Source organism: Pelobates fuscus, chromosome 13 (assembly GCF_036172605.1).
Source record: "Pelobates fuscus isolate aPelFus1 chromosome 13, aPelFus1.pri, whole genome shotgun sequence".
NCBI lineage: Eukaryota > Metazoa > Chordata > Amphibia > Anura > Pelobatidae > Pelobates > Pelobates fuscus.
The window spans coordinates 106,201,788-106,217,062 of NC_086329.1; positions in this window are offsets into that span (position 1 = coordinate 106,201,788).

Genomic DNA, 15,275 nt, shown 5'->3' on the forward strand with positions numbered 1-15,275 from the left:
TGTATAAAAACTGTATTTTTTCCTGCCTGTGATAATTATGTTAAGTATTGTATACTATAATTATATCATAGGCAGAGGGGAGGATTTTGTGTGTAATTGCTGGGAGTGTTTTCTGTAATGTACGTGTATTATTGGTTGTTCTGTAAAACCCTGTGGGTGGTCCTATCTAAGGGAAACCTGCATAAAAGAAAGCCCCTTGGGTGCCAATAAAACAGAATGACTTGTCCCTCTAACTTGCAGCCTCGAGTCATGTTTGTAGGGGACAGCTATAATCACTACAGGGATTGCTATGCTCTTCATACTACCTTAGCTACTGAGCCCTTTTAAGAGCTCTTGTTCCTGATCCTGCTTCGCTCTACAGAAGGAAGATGTTCACCTACTGGAACCTGGAGCCTGGTCGTAGGTCCAGGGTGGATAGCAGATGGCGAGATCCTAGCCCAGCAGCGGCGGTTCGTGGAGTCTGCAGTACTTCTGGTGTCTACGCAGTAGTTATGGTGTCTACAGTGTTGATGGTCCTTTGGTGAGCGCTAGGAGCATCCTTTCTACGGTCCAACTTCCAGCCAGCCTGGAGGCAACCGTAACACTTGTTTATTATTATTATTATTATTTTTTTTTTTATTCAAATATAATTATAATATTAGTAACTAGCAGGTAAAATGTGAAGGATAATGTTTTTAATAACTATGAGATTGACAGTTGTCATCACCCTCTTGTGGCTTAAAGGACCACTATAGGCACCCAGACCACTTCAGCTCAATGAAGTGGTCTGGGTGCCAGGTCCCTCTAGGATTAACCCTGCCTGCTGTAAACATAGCAGTTTCAGAGAAACTGCTATGTTTACATATGGGTTAATCCAGCCTCTAGTGGCTGTCTCATTGATTTTCACAGTGAGAAGACACCAGCGTCCATAGGAAAGCATTGAGGATGCTTTCCTATGGACTGGCTGAATGCGCGTGCGGCTCTTGCTACGCATGCACATTCAGCCGATGACGACCGAAGGAGGAGGAGAGTTCCAAGCGCCGAGGGAGCCCGGCGCTGGAGAAAGGTGAGTGTTTAACCCCTTCCTCCCCCTAGAGCCCGGCGGGAGTGGGACCCTGAGGGTGGGGGCACCCTCAGGGCACGGTAGTGCCATGAAAGCGAGTTTGTTTTCCTGGCACTATAGTGGTCCTTTAAAGGCATGCAAAAAGGACAGTTGCCAGGTATTTGAAGGAACTGTACAAATGAGAAGAAAAAAGAAGATTTTTGAGTTGTAACTATATACATTTCTGTGCACTTCCATCTTTTTCTTTGTCAATAAAAAGTATTGCACATTAAATATTAAATGTAATGAACTCAAAATGCCACAAGATGGCAGCATGGTCAGGTGACACTGACAAACTCCACTATTATTTCAATTGTGGTTAGCAGGCTCAAAAATCAATGGGTGAGCAACCAGAGAATGTTCTTTGCCTGTCTCATATCTCCAACATCTTTTGAGGAATCATGGGTCTCCTATATAAAGATAATGGGGAAGTGTACAGGGATTTTCATCCACTGTGTTAGTGTTTCTTGTTCTTTTTAATAAATAAAACCTGTGTCTATGTGAGCATTGCTGTGCAGCTCCCATGGGAAGCAGTGGGTGTCAGAAAGGGTTTAGAGGGGAACGTACAGCTGTACTCTATCTGCTATCTTATCGCTGTCTTAATTTTTGAATAAAAGACAAGGAGTGAAGCCAAGGTGCCGGTAGGTTTTGCAAATTCTTGCATTGGGCATCAGGTAAAAAGTTGTTAAATAAAGTATTATTTACTCAAACTGTCACTTTCCAGGATTTTTAAATTTAGTTTACTTATTCTATATATTTAGCAAGTATGACTTTGTGATTTGTGAAAAATACATGTAGCATCTTAGCTCCCTGTCAATCACGTTCTGTCCTTCGCACCTGGCAGTCAGCATAGAGAGAGCGTAAAGAGAAGGGGAGAACTAAAAATAATTGGCGAGATATATTAAAGTGTTGCTGACACTTTTCCTTCTAATATTCTGTGGAATTTGTGGTGCAAATGATTAAATGTGTCAATTTATTTCACCATCTACTTCTTTTGGACCCGTCATTGTTAAAGATGCACATTATTTTCAGGGATGCAGCTGGATTTCTGTTTATTCTCTTCACTTGCAATGTTTGCCCTGGCTTTGCCTTGTCTGAACTGAATTATGATGTAATTTGCTAAATCTTTAATATAAAAGTTAAAAGTAAATCGAGCAGCTCGTGAAACAAAAGTTACATCCACAACACAGTCTATTTGCAACTGCAGGTGATAGTTTCCCTTTAACTATTTGAAGAATATACTTTCTAAATGTAAAAAGAATCTCATATCAGTCAGTTGTGTGTCCGTGACTGCGTCCCCCATCCTGCCACGTACAGAGACACGGCCAGACCCAGCCCCTGTGGTTGGGATGGTTTCTCAGTGTATCTATAATTGCAGTCACTGTATCTCCAGCCTGTTACAGACATTATGCTGCGTCCAGCTGCATGGATCCCCTGTATGTTACTGGCAGCATTCCTCCCGGGATCAGGTCAGTAAACTCTCTATATTGGGACAGACAGAGGATCTGATACAGTCACTGATGGGAGGGATAGAAGGCTTACACTGGCAGGCTGGGTTTCTCCTAAAGGACCAGACTGACTCAGCTCTTCACTCCATTACTCTGGCCTGGGGAGAGCAGGAGGTTAAACATTATCCCAGGACATTCAATGCAGGAAATAAAATATGATTTATTGCTGTTAATTACATTCTAAAATTAAAGGATATAATGAGTGTTCGATCAATGCTAAGCGATGCATTTTTTTTAAATAAAATATTTTATCTCATATGGGATATATGAGCATATTGTGCTATTTTATTAATTGTTTCCAGTTTACTTATTTTGACCTGAGTGTTCCGTTTACTATCCATCTCTGTTTAGTCAATAAACACATGGATGAGGTAAGTAACTGCTAAGGTGGTAGGTGATTGCATTCTAATAGTATGTGCTGGAGTCCCAGTCGTGGGAACATCCACTAAATAATAGGAGCAGTTAAAGAATATAAATATTTAGTTTTAGCGACACTGTCCCCTCACGATCATACAGGTAGAGGTGTTACAATGTAACTATGTAGTCAGGAAATAGTAACAGTGTAATCATCTCACATTTATAATGCCAACTCCTTGCTGAACCTATATATTTTTTCTTCCCCTATATTGTCCATATTCTGCAATCGGCTGCCATCCAGTGAAAGGCTTTACCCTGCCATTTTCTGTAACTATGACTTATCAGCTTAGCTGCATTAGCCACAATTCTGAGGATTCAAAGTTAAACCATAAATGCTTAAAGTGATGGAGAGGTGTTTCTAAACAAAGTGTGCAACTGAGCTGCTACCAAATACAAATTGGCCCTGTATTGGCAGAAAATGGCCCAGGGGGCAGGTTTATATTACTTTTCCTCCCACTTTAAGGTTGTCAGATGACTAAAACATTAAAGATAAATGGTACAATCTGGAATGAGATTTTTTTTTTACTGTTTGTTTTAACTGAATAAAAGCCCACTGGAAATCACTAAATAAATCACTGGAAATAAAATCACTGGCAATCTGCAGTTGCAGTATCAGTTATGCCTGTAAATTACTATTGCAATGCGGTACATGCATTGGGTAGTGCAAAAAGGTTTAAGTACATTTTCATTTTACATACATGCTCTGGTCCCATTGTGTGCTTAAAAGTGCGGTATGCCTGTATTCAGAATCTACAGGACAAAGTATTAAAGTGGAGCAGTGATTGCTCTCCATCCGGCCGGCTCGGAGATGGTGAAGTGAAAAGTTTGATGAGGAATCTTCGCGCGCGTTCCACTGAGACCGGATACCGGGGTGATGGTGCGACAGATGCCGTAAAGCCTCATGCGTTTAGTGAACAGTCGGTTCACTTCATCAGAGGCTGGCATCTGTCTATGCGTATAAATAGCCGTCATATAATACACGGCTAAAAAGGCTGACTCTTAATAGTCCAAAGGAGCTTGTAAAAGGTGCATGTAAATATCCACATGAAAGTCCGTATAGTAATGAGCATAGATTATTAGACAAACTTATACATAACTAAAGTGAATCAAAGGATATAATAAATACAATGAATATGAGGCCATAATTAATACATGGAAAGAATCAGGGGCAGTAATAAATACAATTAATGCCCCATTGTATTTTGAAAATCAATAACTGTATGAAAAGGGGACTGAATATAAAACTATTGATGAGTTAATAGGTAATAAAGTATACATATGAATAAATATAATGAGAAAAAAGGCAGAAATGAAATAGTGGTAATTCTGAAAAATGATAGTTGGAAAAAAAAATAAGTGGATGAAGAAACTGTATAAAAAAAGACTGCTGATCCAAGTGACAGTTCGTAAATGGTGATGATCATAAAGACTCTAATGCTCATAAAGATAATAAAATAATATAAAATAAATGCAAAAAAAATATGAAAAAAATTTATGATGTAAATATATAGAGTCCCAAAACAATTTAGAATAATAAAGGTATGAATATAGAACACCAATCCAAAAAGATGGGCATAGCGTATCAATCTCAAAATTATCAAAAATCCAAAATCTGAATATGGAGAAATAAATAATAAAAATATAAATATAAAATAAATTTGATACATGAGGATTTGTTTTTTATTATTTTTTTATGTAGTATATATTTTTTACTGGCTGTTACATCGTGAACATATTTATATTCGCAATGCTAATTAAGCAAAAATAGTTTTTGGGAATTTCTTATTACATATAGAAATATGTGCAAAATTTGGTTTAGGCAATATACCCCCTTTTTTTTTTTTTTTTTTAATTCTTTATTTTTGTTGTGCAAGTAATAACAATACATCTTACACTGCCACGACAGCACATGCAAGCATAGTTCTGACATAGTTGTACATTTGTAGGACAGTTTGGTCTCTGCACGTTTTTTTTTTCTTCTAAACATAAGGATAAACAAGCTGTTATAACACATTTGCTGCAGGTCTCGGTAACTTTTTGCATTTAACGTTTCACAAAGAAAAGAGGCAATAGACGTGACCTGCATAAAATAATGATTAGCACTCTGTTGAACACGTTGAAGTTATATGGGATTAAGTCCCTGGTCTTAGGTCTCTATGCGTTCTGCTAGTGCGTTAGTATATTAGCTAGAGCAGAATAAGCCTAGGTGAAGCATATTGTTGGGATGGCACACATTTATGTTTTCTGGACATGCTTAACGAAACAGATAGATTGGAGATTTGAGATGATCTAGATTACCATGAAACACACTAATGAATTGCACAAAAGCAGTAGCTGGCTGAGACAGTGTATATCAAAGTTTGACTATGTTTGACTATGTATGAACAGGCTAGGTAAAGTCAGATCAATGTATTCTGCAGGATAGAGTCCCATAATGTGAGTAATGTAAGGCTTGTGCGCCAGTCGTCCGACCTGCCTGCATCTCGTGGAGAAGGGCCGGTGCGTTGATGGTGTAGCCGCGTCAGCCGGTACCCCGCTTCGGCAGGGGTGTGATATCTGCAAGGGGTGTCTGGGCTGCTCCCCCTTCTTGCGCTTTCCCTGTGTGGCGTCGAGCCAGTGAAGATTGTGACCTCCATAGGTTGGCATTTTTGTCTGCCAGGCAGCTTAAGGAGATCGCCTCTGGGGGTTTTTGCCCCTGCTGCGGACGTCTGGAGCTCCTTAGTCGAGGTGAGTAGGAGTGTCCATGCAGCTGGCCTGGTCGGCGGAGTATTGTTCGCCACTTTGGTTTCTTGCGTGTTCTCCGTTTATTAGTTGTGCGAGGGGGGTGTCTATGCTTGCCGCTTCGTGTAGCAGAATATCCCCCTGGAACTGTCTGGCTTGTTGCAGGTAGGTGGGATAGCTCGTTGGGTTGAGCTCCCTCTGGAGCTTGATTTGGTGTTGCTGCAAATAAGGCCTCCATTTTGGCCCAGAAATCCGCAAAGGTGGCATCTAGTCGCTCAAGCACATATTCTGCAGCACCTCCTCGTGTCTCCATGGGTTGCATTAGGCCCTGCTGGTGATGCAGAGGCCCGGCCGCCATCTTAGGTGGGTCAGCCGCGATCATGCGTCGGGAGGTGGGAGCTGTGCAGGGTTGACAGGGGCACCAGCCAGTGGATACCGGGATAACCCCCGCCGGTCCAGAGGGGGGGGGGATGGAGCATAGCTTCGGTCACCAGGGCCATTCAGGCAACGAAGGAGCCTGGAGAGCGGCCGTCTCTCCAGAGCTCAGGCTTTCGTAGGCCGCTGACTGCCTTCAGGACGTACCGGAGCCGGATCAGCTCACAACGAGTATCCTCCGGTGCACCGCGACTCCCTCGGTATGATGGGTGCCGAAAACGGTCTGCTAGGTGAGTGACCTGGGTGTAAATCTCGCTTTTTTGGGGCCAGATGCAGGAGCTCTTGCCGAGCACGTCTGGTTCCCTTGGCAGTCAGGCTCCGCCCCCCAATATACCCCCTTTTTTCAAGTTTGTTAAGTATTTTCATAAGTAGTTGTTTCTTTTTCTCTTTTTTTTTCTAAACAAATGAGCTGCCATGAAATAAGTTTCAAAGTGCTAAATACCCCCATTTATGTAGGGGGTGTATATGTTTTTTGTTCCCTAATCAGGTTTCTAGGTGGATTTTTAGTGGTATTATGAGAATGTGTGCTGCCACTTTAAGAAAAGAAATTGTCTTTTTTATTTAGAATTTTAAATGACTATATTTACTTAAATTCATAATGCTAATTGAGTAAAATAAGTTTTTTTGTAGAGTTTCTTATTGCCCACAGAAATATGTGAAAAATCAGTTTAGGCAATATACCCCTTTTTTTCTCCAAGTTTTAATTTTTTTTTATTTTTTTATATAAGTATTTTTTTCTCTGTTTTTATACAAATAAGCGGCTATGAAAGAGGTTTTCCAAATGTTAAACACCCTTTTTTATATAGGGTTATATATGCTGTCTGTCCCTTAATCAGGTTTCTAGGTGGATTTTTAGTGGTATTATGAAAATGTATGCTGACACTTTAAGACAAAGGATTTTTTTGTAATTTTTTTATATTCATAGTTTTGAATATCTGAGACCCCATTTCTATCAGTTAGCACTGGGATCAGCAGTGCTACTAATAAGACACTTAATTTGGACTTTGAAATGTTGATGAGAAAGTTTGTATTGATTCTGAAATGGTGGGTAACATGGACTGGTGTATATAAGACACAGGACAGTGGGAGGAAGCATCAGCCGTTTGACAAAGCCCTGTGGGTGGGGCGAAATGCATTACGGACCCGGAACCAGGAAGTGATTTGGAGACAGTCGGCAACAGCAGCCAGGATAGCAGCCGGAATATTTTTTTACATTACATGAGTATATGGAACTTTCTTTGCGGTTTCCTGAGGCTGGTGAGCGGACTAACTACCTCCACAACAAGTGTTGCTGTTTTTAAATTAATAAAGTATCCTTACCTGAGATCCGGATTGCAAGCTTCCTTTCCACGGATCCCACGCACTCTAGGGGCTGATCCTCCGAGTGCTATAGCAATGAGTGGTGCTTTTACCACTCCAATCTTGTGAATGTAACACCTAAAGGGCACCTCTGTTTGCTTTATTCTATATATTTATAAGTTAATTCCTATGCTACACTAGGAGCTCTCTTTCTGTTTTTGTCTCCTTAATAGGTGTCAGAGTGATTTCCATGTTTGCAAGTATACCTACAGATTGTGCTTTGTTTCACCACAACCACTGTTTGTTTTTCAATTATTTATAATATTTCCACTCTGTATACACCTAATTTCATGTACAAAGGGTTACTTTCACTCTCTATAAGAGGTCCATAGTGAATACGATTTTACCAGGATTTGTTTTTGTTGGTTGTTGCTGCATGTACTAAGATCCTTCTCCCATTTGCGCCATCCTATTTATAATCGTTTTTTCTTTCATAAATGTTTGGAAAGATTATGCGAATAGACGCTGTAACTGACCGCCTGCCACTGCGACTGGGTACCTCCGTCAATCGCTGCTTCCTAGTAATCCTGCAGTACCATAAGCACCACACCAGGCACCATAACCACCGTAAACCCCTGGTCTTGGGTCCAAGGTGGGTGGAGGACAGCGAGACCCCAACCAAGCTTGGTTGGGGTCTCGCTGTCCTCCACCCACCCTGGACCCAAGACCAGGATCCAGCCTTCAGTGGGTAGACCTCTCCTAGTCCAGAGAGCAAAGCAGGCTGCAATTGTTGTGATCCAAGAGATTATAGCAATCCCCAGAGTGAATATAGCTCTCCAATCCCCCAAACATGAGCCTAGACTTCATGAAGGGGTAAGACGTTCTGTTTAATGGCAGCCACAACTGGCCTTATATGCAGGTCTTCATGCAAGGGGCACTCCCCCTTGGACCTGAGGTCCACTCCCATACAAAACAAAATAATCCCTCCCCTGTGCCTGGGAGATAATTGAGTCAGGAACTGTACTAACTCCATTTTCTCCAGGCACAAAAAACACACATTTCCCAAACACCCCAAAAGTACCTTAAAATACATAATCTGATCTGGGTAACCAACATATCCAAAAATCACCCAGATCGGTTCAGGATTTTCCTGGAAATCATAATTTGACCAACCGCACGCATGGTCCTATGCCCAAAATAGTTCCATAGAATCGCGGCTAAGTGCTGCTGGGGACCGACCAGGGAACTGTGAAGTCTTCATGCCGAAAATAGTTCCAGGGCATTCGCGGCAAAGTCCCCCTGAAGTCTATTCACAGGTTTGGCCCATGCCAACGGCCACCAGGAAGCTAGCGTTCTGTTCTCTGCGGTCGAATGGAAAGTGCCGAACCAGTTGGAATAAAATATGGGTCTTTACAGTCGCTGACCTGGCACGTAGTCGGTGGGCAGAAGGCCAGCTTCCACACTCCTCCAGGAGTCTGTGGCAAATGTCTGCATGTAGACAGTGAACCTTCCTCATAGAGATGCATTGATTCAATGCATCTCCATGAGGAGATGCTGACTAGCCATGGTTGTGTTTGACTTGTGCTGGTTCTGCCCCTGATCTGCATCCTTGACGAGCTCAGCTAATCCCATGGGGAAGCATTGTGATTGGCACAGAGAATCACTTCTTACATAGTTACATAGCTGAAAAGAGACTTGCGTACATCAAGTTTAGCCTTCCTCACGTTTGTTTTTTGCTGTTGATCCAAAGGAAGGCAAAAAAACAACAGTTTGAAGAACTTCCAATTTTGCAACAAGGGGGGGGGGGGGGGGGCAGTCAGATTTAACCTTGGATCAAGCAGTTATTACCCTATATTGAAATATTATATCCTTGAATATTCTGTTTTTGCAAGTATGCATCCAGTTGCTGTTTGAACATCTGAATGGACTCTGATAAAACCCCTTATTGAGGCAGAAATTTCCACATCCGTATTGTTCTTACAGTAAAAATAAATTAAAAAAAATTCTTTGCCTTAGACAAAATCTTCTTTCTTCCAGTTTAAATGCATGACCTCGTGTCCTATGTAAAGTCCGGTTTGTGAATAGATTTCCACACAATGGTTTGTATTGGCCCCGAATATATTTGTATAATGCTATCATATCCCCTCTCAGGCAACGTTTTTCTAAACTAAATAGGTTTTAAATTTGTTAACCTTTCTTCATAGCTGATATGTTCCATTCCTTTTATTAATTTTGTAGCCCCCTCTGCACTTTTTTTTTTTATATTCTTTATTTTTGTTGTGCACAAAAGTTACAAATAGCCTTGGTGCGCCACGACAGCGACATCAGGGTACGTTAGAAAAACATTGCAATACAGGTTGTGGCATATGTTAGTCAGGCACATTTTTAAGTTATTGAGATCGTTATTACAGTAGTGTAGATTCTCGTTTATGTAACTATGAAGTTAAGTTATTAAAACATTACTGAGACCACGCTTTGAACAGTACTATGAATGTTGTAACAAAATGCTAGTTCATAGATCAAGCTAGTGCGGTGAGACTATTTAACAGCTGAGTATGTAGTAACATGCTAACCAAAGGTCATGCTAATTTATGATAATCAAACAATAGTAATAATAACATGCTTATAGGAGGTGGATATGTTAGTAGAGAGCTTTGGTACTAGAGATAGGGAAATGGTATGCTGGGCAATTTTTAAATACACAGAAGGGACTAGCTTAATACTGCATTCAGAGTCCCGCACGCGTGGATCACCCTACTCCCATTCTCTCCACTATTGTCACACTGCTTAACCAAAGTCCAGCTATTCGCTGATGCCCCCTCCGCTGGGTCCAGGTCTCCGTTTGAGCTGGAGCGCATTGCGCGCTTCCATTGTTTTCCCCATTGCCGCATGCACAGTCCTGGTAGGGGATGGTGTAGTGGCCCCTCTGAAGCCGTGTGACAGATGCCTGAGCTCCTCTCCCTGAGGTTCTCCGAGCGAGTGTGTGGCGGTTGCCGGTCTGCAGCGTTTTGGCTGGGGTCACTGGCGCCGGTGTGTTTACTCTGCTTGTGTTTACTCTGCTTGTGGGGCTGCGCTTCATTGGATAGGGACCAGCTTGGGGGGTACTCCATCTCTGTGCTTTCCTCTGTCGACGTTGGGGGCGATCCCGCAAGGGGGCCTCCCACCTCCGTCTCCGGGATTTGCTTTGCCTCTGCTCACGGCCCACAGGGCCTTTGGCGGCCATCTTTCTCCGAACGGACCCCTTTTTGTGTCGGGCCTCGCCCGCCAGCGAGAGCGCTGGAGTGGTTTGCACCTTGGACGGGGGAGGATGCATCCGTTGGTAGAGCTTAGTCCAGAAATCCGCAAAGATCCGGTCTATGCGACCTGGGTCTAGCGCCTGGGATGTCGGGGATTCATCATGAGGGAGTTTTGCGTCCGCCATTTTGTGCCTGTGTCTAGGGTGATTGCTCCGTCAGGGGGACTGTTGTCTCCGATGTCAGAGGTGAGTGCCCTGCTTGTGCCGGGATATCCCTCACCGGCAGGGGGGGGGCGCCCAGATGGTCAGTGACCGTTGCAGGCTCTAGATTTGTGCGGACATGGGGCCGAGAGAACGGCCGCTTCCCCCGTATCCACGCCGCTGCTTAGGCCGCTACGCCTTCCAGTCGCCCCACCCGGGGCCTCAGTGATTCCGGTTGCTTGCTTTATGTTCCCGCGGGTGCCATAGGGCAATTGGTGAGTTGCAAACCGGGGTAGCTCCGATATTTCCCGATTTTAGTGACTTAAAGTCCGTTATCATGCGGGAGCCCCGGGGAGATGCGGCTGTTCAGCGCGGCGGTCAGGCTCCGCCCCCCTCTGCACTTTTTTTAGTGCCATAATATCCTTCTTCAGGATAGGTGCCCAAAATTGCACAGCATATTCAATATGTGGTCTTACCAGTGATTTATACAGAGGCAAAATGATATTCTCATCCCGAGAATGAATGCCCTTTTTCATGCATGACAATACCTTACTGGCCTTGGCCACTGCTGATTGACATTGCACATTGTTGCATAGTTTGTTGTCTATAACAATTCCCAAGTCCTTTTCGTGTGTTGTTATCCCTAATTCACTTCCATTAAGGGTATACGTTGCTTGTGTATTCTTTACGCCGAAGTGCATAACTTTGCATTTTTCAACATTAAATTTCATCTGCCATTTGAGTGCCCAGTCCCCCAGTCTATCTAAATCCCTCTGCAGCAAAGTAATATCTTGCTCACATTGTATTATTTTACAGAGCTTTGTGTCATCTGCAAACATTGAAACTATGTAGCCGCCTCCCTGCTTGTATCCTACGTCGTCGCTCAATCCCCCCAGTCATGAGAAAATGTGCATATACCTTGCTTAATTAGTATTTCTCTCTCTTTTATTTATTTTATTTTTTTTCTATAATCTACATCACAATTGTTTTTTGTATACACTTTAAGTTTTCTTTTGTTCCTTTAAAGGTCTCTGTAACATGTACATTGATCAGCCATAACATTAAAACCATGGACAGGTGAAGTGAATAACATTAATTATATCGTTACAATGCCACCTGTCAAGGGGTAGGAATATTAGATGGCAAATGAGCAGTCCATTCTTGAATTCCATGTGTTGGAAGCAGGAAAAATGGGCAAGCAAAAAAATGAGTTACTTTAAAAGGGTCAAATAGTGATGGCTAAACAACTGGGTCAGAGCATCTTGTGGGGTGTTACTGGTATGCAGTGGTTTATACCTACCAAAAGTGGTGCAAAGAAGGACAACCGGTTAACCTGCGCCTGGGTCATTGGCACCCAAGGCTCATTGATGCACGTGTGGAGCCAAGACTAGACTGTCTGGTCCAATCAAACAGAAGAGCTAATGTAGCTCAAATTGCTGGAAAGCGTAATTCTGGACATGATAGAAAGGTGTCAGAACACACAGTGCGTCACAGTTTGCTGTGTATGGGGCTGCATAGCCACAGACTGGTCAAAGTGCCCATGATGACGCTTTCAATGGTGGCGTAAGCAACAGAACTGCATCATGGAGCAAAGGAAGAAGGTTGCCTGGTCTGATGAATCATGTTTTGTTTTTACTCAGGTGGATGACCATATGCGTGAGTCAGTCACCTGGTGAAGATATAGCAGCAGGATGCACTATGGCAAGAAGGCAGGCTGGCAGTAGCGGTGTTATGCTCTGGGCAATGTTCTGCTGGGAAACCTTGGGTCCTGGCATTCATGTGGATGGTGCTTTGACACTTACCACATACCTAGAGATTGTTGCAGACCACAAACACTCCTTCATGGCATTGGTGTCCACTGGTGGCAGTGACCTCTTTCAGCAAGATAATGCACCCTGCCACACTGAAAAAAAAAGATTCAGTAATGGTTTAAGGAACATGATAAAAGTTCGAAGTGTTTCCTTGGTCTTCAAATTCTCTAGATCTCAATCAGATTGAGTATCTGTGGTCAGGGCTGCCATCAGAAATTTTAGGGCCCCTGACACAGCTCAAGATCTGGGCCCCCGGGGCCAGCCCCGAGTCCGCCCACAAGGATGAAGTGTGTGTGTGTATAGTGGATGCGGTATGTGTGTCATGGATGCAGTGTGTATAGTGGATGTAGAATGTGTATAGTGGATGCGGTATGTGTGTCATGGATGCAGTGTGTATAGTGGATGCAGTGTGTATAGTGGATGCAGTGTGTATAGTGGATGCAGTATGTGTGTCATGGATGCAGTGTATATAGTGGATGCAGATTGTACGTTTGTGTAATGTATGTAATGTTTGTATGCATGCATTAGATGCAGAGTGTGTGTGTAGTGAATGCAGGTGTGTGTATAGTGAATGCAGAGTGTGTGTTTTTGTAGTGGATGTAGTGTGTTTGTAGTGAATGTAGTGTGTTTGTAGTGAGTGAAACGTGTGTATAGTGAATGTAGTGTGTGTGTAGTACAAAGTGTGTTTAGTGAATGTAGTGCGTGTGTAGTGCAGAGTGTGTTTAGTGAATGTAGTGCAGAGTGTATAGTGAATGTAGTGCAGAGTGTATAGTGAATGTAGTGTGTGTGTGTAGTGCAAAATGTGTATAGTGAATGTAGTGTGTCTGTAGCGCAAAGTGTGTTTAGTGAATGTAGTGTGTGTGTGTGTGTGTAGTGCAGAGTGTGTTTAGTAAATGCAGTGTTTGTAGTGAGTGCAGAGTGTTTTAGTGAATGTAGTGTATGTGTAGTGCAGAGTGTATTTAGTGAATGTAGTGCAGAGTGTGTTGAGTGAATGTAGTGTGTGTGTAGTGCAGAGTGTGTTGAGTGAATGTAGTGTGTGTAGTGCAGAGTGTGTTGAGTGAATGTAGTGTGTGTGTAGTGCAGAGTGTGCTTGTAAGGATTCAGTGTGTGTGTAAAATAGGGGGGAGGGGAGTATTATTTTATTTATTTATTTGTGTATATTTCAATTTTATTCCCCCCTCCCTGGTTCTTTCTGTGCCAGGGAGGGGGGAGATCGCATTTCCTGTTGATCCAGTGGCATGGTGGAGGGAGCCAGCCGCGGTACATTGAAGAGGGGGCCCAGCAGCACACATTGTCTTCCTTTCCAGCTCCTCTCTGACTAAATCTCACGAGACAGGCCTGTGTGCTGTGCGGAGCGTTGCCATAGTAACCCGTGGCAACGCTCTGGCAGCCGCAGGGTGCAGGAAAGTTAGACAGAGAGCAGCTGGAAAGGAGGACAGAGTTTGCTGCTGGGCCCCCACTTCGTCGTACAGGTAGCAGGGGGCCCTCTGCGCACATATATATATATATTTATGTGCTTCTCTATGACAAGCGTTCAGCGTCGACATGCAGAGCATGGAGATGTTGAATGTCAGTGCTGCACATTTTGCAACACTGACACAGGAAGCGCCTAGGTGTTCCTAGGCAGCAATGTAAACACTGCATTTTCTCTGAAAAGGCAGTCTTTGCAGCAAAAACCCTGCAGTGGTAGACTATACTCACCAGAACAACTACATTAAGCTGTATAATATAAATTAAGCTGTAGTTGTTCTGGTAACTATAGTGTTACTTTATGTTTGTGCGTGCAAAGGGGTAGGGACTGCAGAGGGTGCCGAAAGGAAGGGGCTGCAGAGTGTACAGGGGGGAATAGAGGCTGTAGTGGGTGCAAAGGGTAATAGGAGCTGCAGTGGGAGCAGTTGGGTAGCCCACTAGCCACTACCAAAAGCGAAACCCTACCATTGCGCACAGTGCAGGGGGTAGGAGATGCAGGGGGGTAGGGGATGCAGTGGGAGCAGGGGGGTAGGGGATGCAGTGGGAGCCGGGGGTAGGGGATGCAGTGGGAGCAGGGGGAGCAGGGGGGAAGGGGATGCAGTGGGAGCAGGGGGGTAGGGGATGCAGTGGGAGCAGGGGGGTAGGGGATGCAGTGGGGGTAGGGGGTGCAGTGGGAGCAGGGGGGGTAGGGGATGCAGTGGGAGCAGGGGGGTAGGGGATGCAGTGGGAGCAGGGGGGTAGGGGATGCAGTGGGAGCAAGGGGGGTAGGGGATGCAGTGGGAGCAAGGGGGTAGGGGATGCAGTGGGAGCAAGGGGGGGTAGGGGATGCAGTGGGAGCAGGGGGTAGGGGATGCAGTGGGAGCAGAGGGGTAGGGGATATGCAGTGGGAGCAGGGGGTAGGGGATGCAGTGAGAGCACGGGGGTAGGGGATGCAGTGGGAACAAGGGGGTAGGGGATGCAGTGGGAGCAGGGGGGTAGGGGATGCAGTGGGGGTAGGGGGTGCAGTGGGAGCAGGGGGGGTAGGGGATGCAGTGGGAGCAGGGGGGTAGGGGATGCAGTGGGAGCAGGGGGGTAGGGGATGCAGTGGGAGCAAGGGG